The sequence below is a fragment of the Gossypium hirsutum genome, chromosome A01, assembly GCF_007990345.1.
Source record: "Gossypium hirsutum isolate 1008001.06 chromosome A01, Gossypium_hirsutum_v2.1, whole genome shotgun sequence".
Lineage (NCBI taxonomy): Eukaryota > Viridiplantae > Streptophyta > Magnoliopsida > Malvales > Malvaceae > Gossypium > Gossypium hirsutum.
Genome location: NC_053424.1, coordinates 45,587,353 through 45,596,706, shown reverse-complemented (window position 1 = coordinate 45,596,706; position 9,354 = coordinate 45,587,353). Strand labels below are relative to the sequence as shown.

The following is a 9,354-nucleotide window of genomic DNA, read 5'->3' as shown; positions in this document are numbered from 1 at the left end:
AATCCATGGTGAGGACACCTACGTAGTAGGTCCTTGCATCTCTTCCACGCATCGTAAAGAGTTTCTAAGTCCATCTGTGCAAATGAAGAGATATCATTATGTAATTTGGCCGTTTTAGCCGATGGAAAATATTTTAATAAAAAATTTTCGGTCATTTGTTCCCAAGTAGTAATTGACCCTCGTGGTAACGAGTTCAACCACTGTTTGGCTTTGTTCCTTAATGAAAATGGGAATAACCGAAGACGAATGACATCGTCAGAAATGCCATTAATTTTAAATGTATCACAAAATTCCAGGAAATTTGCCAACTGAGTGTTTGGATCCTTATCCTGCAAACCATCGAACTAAACAAATTGTTGTATCATTTGAATAGTGTTAGGTTTTAGTTCAAAATTATTCGTAGCAATAGCAGGCCTAACTATATTTGACTCAGTTCCTGTTAAAGTAGGTTTAGCATAATAATACATAGTACGAGGAGCAGGATTCTGATTTGCTAGTTTAGCGGGTATCGCAGGAGGTAGCTGATTGTCTTGATTTTCAACCGTCTCCTCAGTTGGGGTTTGAATATCGTCCTCTTGCTCATTCCCTGTGTATCTTAAGCTTCGCCTTATTTCTCTTTGGTTTCTATGAACTATGCGATCGATTTCTTTGTCAAAAAGTAGTGGTCTTGACAGGTTTCTTCTAGTCATAAACTATAAAAACCTACCAAGAGAAAGAAAAAGTAAATTAATAAATAATAAAAATAAAATAAAATTAACTTGCAAGAAAAATAAATGGCTAAAGTAATAAAAATTGAGTGTTCCTAATATCTTAGTTCCTCGGCAACGGAGCCAAAAACTTGATCGTGATTTTATGTGATAAGTTTTATAAATTTATAATGAATCGTTCTTGAAACTAACTATTATCACAATGAAGACAAGTGTACCTATCGAACAGTAGTATAGCTCTAGCAAGACTGGATTGTCGAACCCAAAGGAACTAAAAGTACTAATAATGACTGTCTTTTTATTATTTAGCCTAAAAATAATGGGGTTTGTTTTAACTAACTAATTAACTAAACTAAGAATTCACAGGAAATAGAATTGGGAAATTACTTGTGGAAAACGGTTGAATTAAGACAATACCTAAGGAAAATCCACCTAGACTTCACTTGTTATTTGACTCTGAATTGGACGATCTATTCATTTAACTTGATCCGTAGAAATCCATAAGTTAAATTAGTATCCCTCTCGAGACTAACAACGTCTAACCCTAAGTTGAATAATTGAAATCTCTTTCTAATTAACTCCCTAGGGTTGCATTAACTCGATCTATGGATCCCCTTATTAGGTTTCACCCTAATCCGACAAAGTCTTGTCACCCTATCTCTAGGCGCACAACCAACTTCGCTTAATTATGACAAATGTACTCTTAGATAGGGTCTATTCCTCCTTTGAATAGGAGCTTAACTTGAATCAATATCCTGGAATATCAAGACAAGAATTAAGAACACATAATTAAGAACAAGCCAAATATTTATCATACAATTCAGAAAATAATAACAAGATTCGTCTTAGGTTTCATTCCCCTTAGGTATTTAGGGGATTTAGTTCATAACTAAAAAGGAAAACATCTCAGAAGAATAATGAATACAAAACATAAAGAAAACCCAAAACTCCTGAAGGGAAATTGATGGGAGATCTTTAGTCTTGATGATGAATCCGGCTTCTGAGATGGATCAATTAGCTTTCCTTGAGCAATCCCCTGCCTCCTTCCCTGTGTCTCATTTTCCTCCTCCTTTATAGTGTATTTATAGGCTTTGGAATGCCTAAAACCCCTAAAAATTGGCCTTTTCCGAATTGGACTAAACTTGGGCTCGGCAAGGACATGCCTGTGTGCGATTACTTCAGGCCGTGCTCGAACCTGTTAGAATGGCACGAGCGTGTGTTCTACTCATTTGAGTCATGCTTCGAATCTGCCAAATTGACATGACCGTGTGGTCTGTCCGTGTGAGGAAGTCCAGGCCATGTTGATTTCGTATGTTGGCCCATTTTCTCTGTTTTTGGCCAGTTTCTCGTTCCTTTAACTCTCCTATGCTCGCCTAAGTGTAAAACATGAAATTAAGGCATTAGGAGCATCAAATTCACCAATTGCAAGCAAATCATCCATAAAATGCGTTAAGCATGGGGTAAATATATGTATAAATAACGGTTTATCATAAGGCCACTTCTAATTTTTGGTTCTAAATTTGGAATTTTATATATTGTTTTATAACTGCTGGAGTAGAACACGGTTTTCTTTTCCAAAACAATAACTATTTTTGAAAATATCACGTTTCCGCAAAACTTTCAACTAAGCTTCCGCAGCAAATAAAGTTTTAAAGGTAATACTGTTTTACAAGAGAATGACTTTTAATAAACCAACAGAAAATAAGGTTTTCACAAAGTTTTAAAATGGCTAGAGGTTCTAAATAGCAAGAAGGGTTTTCAATGAGAACATGGTTTTCGAAAAACACTTCAATGTGACATGCCAGATAGCTTCTAGGTCGGGTTTAGGGTGTTACATTTATATAGTAAATAGATCCCGAACGAGCTGTTGCGGATGATGTTGAAAGCAATGCGCCTGCTCCCGCACAAGGGACGACACCATCCAATTCTAGAACGGCTATGAGTAGCCGTGAAAGTGAGGCTAGAAAAGCCTTCTATCAAATGATGAATGATTGGTTTTGCCAATATATTAGAACCAATCCGACTGTACAACAATCTCCACCCCCGGTTAATCCTCCACAAGTTCCTGCTATGCCATCAGTGAATCCGGTTCCGTTAAGTAAACCTCCGGTAGATAAGGTTAGAAAATATGGGGCCGAAGAGTTTCGAGCCACAATGAATGATGATGCTGAAAGGGTCGAGTTCTAGTTAGAGAACACAATACGAGTATTTGACAAATTGTCATTGAATCCCGAGGAATGCATAAAATGTGCTGCTTCACTCTTGAGAGATACAGCGTATCACTGGTGGAAAACTTTAATATCAGTAGTTTTGAGTGAGCGAGTTACCTGGGATTTCTTTCAAGCTGAATTTTGGAAGAAATAATCAGTCTGAGATTTATTGACTAGAAACGTAAAGAGTTTCTTGAGCTTAAACAAGGCCGTATGTCTGTTACAGAATACGAGTGGGAATTTGAAAGATTGAGTCAGTATGCTCGTGAATGTGTTTCTACTAAGGCAATAATGTGCAAAAGATTCGAGGATGGCTTGAATGAAGATATCTGTTTGCTATTTGGGATTCTTGAAATCAAAGAATTTGTTGTGCTTATTGAATGAGCATGTAAAGCTAAAAATCTTAAGAAAGAGAATAGAAAAGCTGATTTAGAAGCTAGAGAAATGCGAAAGAGATCATCGGGCAAATCATTTCAATCTGCATCAAAGAAATTTCGAGATGATAATAGCCATTTAAATGTTAATGTAGGACATTCGAATAGAGATCGTGCTAGATCGCATTTGAATTTTAAAGCTCCACCTACGTCTGTTGCCAGTGTTGGTAATGTAAAGAATGAAAAGCCTGAGTGTAATCAATGTGGAAAATGACATTTCAGAGAATGCTGAGGAAAAAGTAATAACCGAGCTTGTTACAGTTGTGGTTCACAAGATCACTTTATAAAAGATTGCCCATATTTTATTGAAAAAGATAATTTTCAGAATCCGAGGCCAAGTGGCAATGCTTCTCGTGGTAGACCTCCCAGAAATACAAGAAATGTAAGCAGTAGTCAGAGAGGAACAAAAGATAAAGCTATTAGATCCGAGGCTCGTGCACCTGCTAGAGCCTACGCTATCTGAGCTCGTGAGAAAGCTTCGTTGCCAGATGTGGTTACGGGTACATTCACTCTTTATGAAACTTCTGTGTTGCTCTGATAGATCCTGGATCAACACATTCGTATATATGCATGAACTTAGTAAACGATAAGACTTTGCTTGTAAAGTCTACTGAATTTGTAATTAGAGTTTCGAACCCCTTAGTCAGATGTGTTTTGGTTGATAAAGTCTGCAAGAACTACCTATTAATGTTTCGAGACACTTGTTTTCTGGCTGATCTGATGTTGTTACCTTTTGATGAGTTTGATATAATTCTGGGTATGGATTAGTTCACTTTGCATGATGCTGTTGTGAACTGCAAATGGAAAACTATTGATTTGAGATGTAAGAAAGATGAAATAGTCAGAATTGAATCTAGTGATTTGAATGGATTGCCTACTTTGATATCTTCGATGAAAGCTTTGAGTACTGTGAGAAAGGGTTGTGAAGCTTACTTTGCTTATGTGATTGATTTGAAAGTATCAGAAAAGAAAGTTGAATCCGTGCATGTAGTATGTAAGTTCCCTGATGTGTTTCTTGAAGAACTTCTGGGATTAGCTCTGATCTGAGAAGTTGAATTTGGTATTGAGTTAGTACCGAGAACTACTCCGATTTAGATAACTCCATATAGAATGGCTCTGACTAAATTAAAAGAATTAAAGTTTCAGTTGCAAGAGTTAACCGATAAAGGATTTGCTAGACCGAGTTTCTCACCTTGGGGTGCTCCGATTTTGTTTGTGAAAAAGAAAGACGGTACAATGAGAATTTGTATAGATTATCGTCAGTTAAACAAAGTGACTATCAAGAATAAGTATCCTCTGCCCCGAATTGATGATTTGTTTGATCAGTTGCAAATGAAAGACTTAGACATTCTGAAAACTTATTTCCGAATGAGGTACAGCCATTTGGATTGATTAATGCACCTGCTATCTTTATGGATTTGATGAACAGAATTTTCAGACCGTATCTAGATCAATTTGTTGTTGTATTCATTGATGACATATTAATTTATTCACATGGTGAATCCAAACATGCCGAGCATCTGAGAAAAGTGTTATAGATTTTTTGAGATAAACAGTTGTATGCAAAGTTCAGTAAATATGAATTCTGGTTACGATAGGTTGATTTGTTGGGTCATATTGTATCAGCATCTGGTATCTGAGTTGATTCAAGCAAGATTTTAGCCATTCTGGATTGGAAACCTGAAGTCTGAAGTTTTCTAGGACTTGCCAATTATTATAGAAGGTTCGTAAAAGGCTTTTCTATGGTTGCAACTCCATTAACAAAACTGTTTCAAAAAGATGTTAAATTTGATTGGTCAGAAAAGTGTCAGAACAGCTTTGATCAGTTGAAAACTTTGTTGACTGAAGCTCCGATATTGGCACAACCCAAATCGGGTAAAAAATTTGTCATTTATAGTGATGCTTCGTTGATCGGTCTGGGATGTATTCTGATGCAAGAAGGTAAAGTCATAGCTTATGCTTCTAGACAATTGAAGCAACATGAAAAGAACTATCCGACGCATGATCTTAAGTTTGCTGAGATTGTGTTTGCTTTGAAGGTTTGGTGCCACTATCTGTTTCGCGAGAAATGTCACGTATATTCTAACCATAATAGTTTGAAATATCTGATGACACAGAAAGATTTGAATCTGAGACAGAGAAGATGGTTATAACTGCTAAAAGACTATGACCTTATGATTGATTACCATCCGAGTAAGGCAAATGTTGTTGCTGATGCTTTGAGTCGAAAATCATTGTTTGCTCTGTGTGTGATGAATGCTCATTTGGTTATGTCTGATGATGGTTCAGTTTTAGCTGAATTAAAAGCGAGACCATTATTTTTACAATAAATTATCGAAGCTCAGAAGATTGATAATGAGATTTTAGCAAAACGAGCTCAGTGTGATTTAAAGTCTGATTCAGAATTCAGAGTTGATAAAGATGACTGTTTTAGATTCCAAGATAGAATTTGTGTTCTGAGAAATCTAAAGTTAATTCAGATAATTTTGAATGAAGCTCATAATAGTCGATTATCTATGCATCTGGGTAGTACGAAAATGTATAATGATTTGAAACAACATTACCGGTGGTCTGGAATGAAAAGAGATATCTCTGACTTTGTTTCTAAATGTTCGATCTGTCAGCAAGTTAAAATAAATGTCAGGTGCCATCTGGTTTGTTACAACCAATTATGGTTCCAGAATGGAAATGGGATACAGTGACAATGGACTTTGTTTCGGGTTTGCCCCTATCTTCGAGAAAGAAATATGTAATTTGGGTTGTAGTTGATCGATTGACGAAATCTGGTCATTTTATTCCAGTTCGATCCGATTACTTGCTTGATAAATTAGCTGAGTTATACATTTCTGATATCGTGAGATTGCATGGTGTGTCACTATCTATAATGTCAGATAGAGATCCGAGATTTACTTCACGATTTTGGAAGAAGTTACAAGATGCTCTGGGTACAAAATTGCATTTCAGTACTACTTTTCACCCGTAAACGAACGGTCAATCCGAGCGGATTATTTAGATACTCGAGGATATGTTGAGATGTTGCATTCTTAAGTTTGAAGTTATGTGGGAACAGTATCTGCCTTTGATTTAATTTGCTTGCAATAATAGCTTTAAATCGAGTATTAAAATGGCACCATATGAGGCTTTATATGGTCGCAAATGCCATACACCTTTATATTGGACTGAGCTCCGTGAAAATAAGATACACAGGGTTGATTTGATAAAAGAAACTGAACAAAAAGTAAAAGTGATCAGAGATAGTTTGAAAACAGCTTTCGATCGTCAGAAATCTTATGCAGACTTGAAAAGAAAAGACATTGAGTTTGAGGTTGGCGACAAAGTGTTTTTGAAAGTATCTCCGTGGAAGAAAGTGCTTCGGTTTGGTAGAAAACGCAAATTGAGTCTGAGGTTCATTGGGCCTTATGAGATTACCAAGCGTCTTGGGTCGGTAGCATATAGATTGTTGTTGCCACCAGAGTTAGAAAAGATTCATGATGTGTTTCACGTATCAATGCTTCGATGATACAGATCTGATCCCTCGATGTGATTCCTCCATCTGAGATTGAAATTCAGTCTGATATGACTTACGAAGAAAAGTCGACCAGTATCTTAACTTGCGAGGTTAAAGAATTGCAAAATAAGAAAATTTCATTAGTAAAAGTGTTGTGGTATCGACACGGTATTGAAGAGGCCACGTGGGAGCCTAAAGATGTTATGAAACAACAATATCTGAATCTGTTCAACGGTAAGATTTTTGAGGACGAAAATCCCTAAGGGGGAGAATTGTAACAGCCTAATTTAGACCCTAGTCAGAATAGTGGTTTCGGGACCACAAATTAAAGTCAAAAAAATATTTAAATATTATTTTTCATGCTTATATTATGTGAATTAGCATGTGTGAAAGTTTTGTCCGAAAATTTGATCAGTTGTGTGCTTAATTTGATAAAAAGGACCTAATCGCGTAAAATACAAAAGTGGCTTTCAATTTGTTAATGTGCTAAATTGATATGGCTTATTTAAGTGAGAGTCCTTGCATGTCAAATTTACCATTAATTTTAATGGTGCAAAACTATGGACATGTAGTTGGTAAGTTTTAATGTTTATAATAGGGTTAAAAGAGTAAAATGCATATTAATGTAATTAATAATAAAACAAAGCATGAAATTGTTCATTATTTCTCCATGTTGGCCGAATATACTAAAGAAAAAGAAAGAAAAACTCAAGCTGGGGTTTCGACACTTTGAGCTTGAATTAAGGTATGTTTTGAGCTCGATTTTTTATAATTTTATGTTTTTGTGATCGCTGTTTAGTATACTACAAAGCCCATGCTTGAATTTTTTATTTTGATTAATATTTTGAGTTATGTCATGGATGAATTCATGAGTTTTATGTTGTTAAATGGTGAATTATGAAAGCTTGATGTTGGGTTAATATATTTTGTGTTGAAATTTTTGGTGATTTTGAGTAAAATTGGCTAAATTTTGAAATTTGTAAATTGAAGGACTAAAATGGGAAATAAATGGAATGTGTGGACTAGTATGAGTACTAGGAGAATTCGGCCAAACATTAGTCTATGCAAATTATATGTATTTTGTGATTTTGTGAATTAGGGACGAAAGTGTCAAAATGTGAAAATGTGAGGGCTAGTTTGCAAAATGCCCTAAATATATGTTTGTGGATTGAATTGAATGACTTGGTGAATAAAAGGGTTAATTTTGAATACATATAGATCAAGAAAAGAGGAATTCGGATTTAGACCGAGGAAAGTCGAAGATAATCGAGTAAACGATTCAAATCGACAATTCTGAGTACGAGGTGAGTTCGTACGTGATACATGATGTTACAAGTATATTTTTGATATTTTGATTATACATAAATTGTGTATATATTTGATTATGGTTGAATATGATGATAAATCAACTGCATTTGGCACTAAGTGTGCGATTCAAAATAGCTTCGACTATAAATAGCACTAAGTGTGCGAAATGGTATAGCTTCGATTAATTTTGATGGCACTATGTGTGCAGTACCAAGATAGCTTCGATTAATTGTGATGGCACTAAGTGTGCGGAATCGTTCTAGCTTCGGCTAAACCTTAAAAAACTAAGTGTACGATGCTTAAAGTATGAATAATCTTCGGAAAGTTTTAAAATTTCTGGATGAGAGATGAGAATGAAAATGAATAAATATGGGAAGGTTCAGGTATGTACGATACCTATGTGGTAGATGATATTATGTATGTGAAGTTCGTGGATTGGTATAAACATATGAATTGTGTTGGCATAGAATTGATAGATGAATTGAGAACTAATAAGTGTTTATTTGTTAATGTTTTATATTTTATAAGCTGTTGATGATATTTAGTATGAGCTTACTAAGCTTTTGAAAGTTTACTTTGTGTGTGTTTGCATTGTTTTATAGATATCAAGGTTGCTGTGAGCTCAGGGATCATCGAGGATCGTCACCACACTATCGAACCTTATTTTGGTACCTTTTAAAAATGTATATAGTAAAGTATGGCATGTATAGGGTAAAAGTACTTTGGATAGGTTTTGTAATGTTTATATTTAGCCATGTGATATGGCTTGATATGATTTTGTTTATGTTTTTAATTTTGGTGTATGAAATGTGATGCAAGATGATCTATTTGGTGTGTTCATGAATGGCTAAAAGAAATGGTAAGTTTAGCAAGTTTTGGTATGAGATTTGGTCATGAGTTTAGAGATTATGAAACCATATGTTTGATATGATTTTGTCTTATGTTTTGGCACAATTGAGTTGAGTTTATGGTCGATAATGTTATGGCATGAATGAAGTATGGTTTGGTATAGAAATTGGCTAAAGTTGTTGTGTATATATGCTTGGTTTGGTGTTTGTAGGTTTGACCCAATTGGGGTGGCAAGTTGGCTATTCAAATGGCCTATTTTTGTCCACACGTTCAAATGTGTGTGACACACGGTCACGTTACACGGCCATATGTCCCCTGGGGTACCCTACGAATTAAAG

General features: G+C 35.4%; 1 non-coding gene across 1 annotated transcript; it reads left to right on the top strand.

Moving 5' to 3' along the window:
* Positions 1 to 106, top strand: LOC121206527 (small nucleolar RNA R71). The gene has a single exon (XR_005901568.1). It is a non-coding gene; the product is annotated as a small nucleolar RNA R71 (small nucleolar RNA).
* The last annotated feature ends 9,248 nt before the right edge of the window (positions 107 to 9,354 follow it).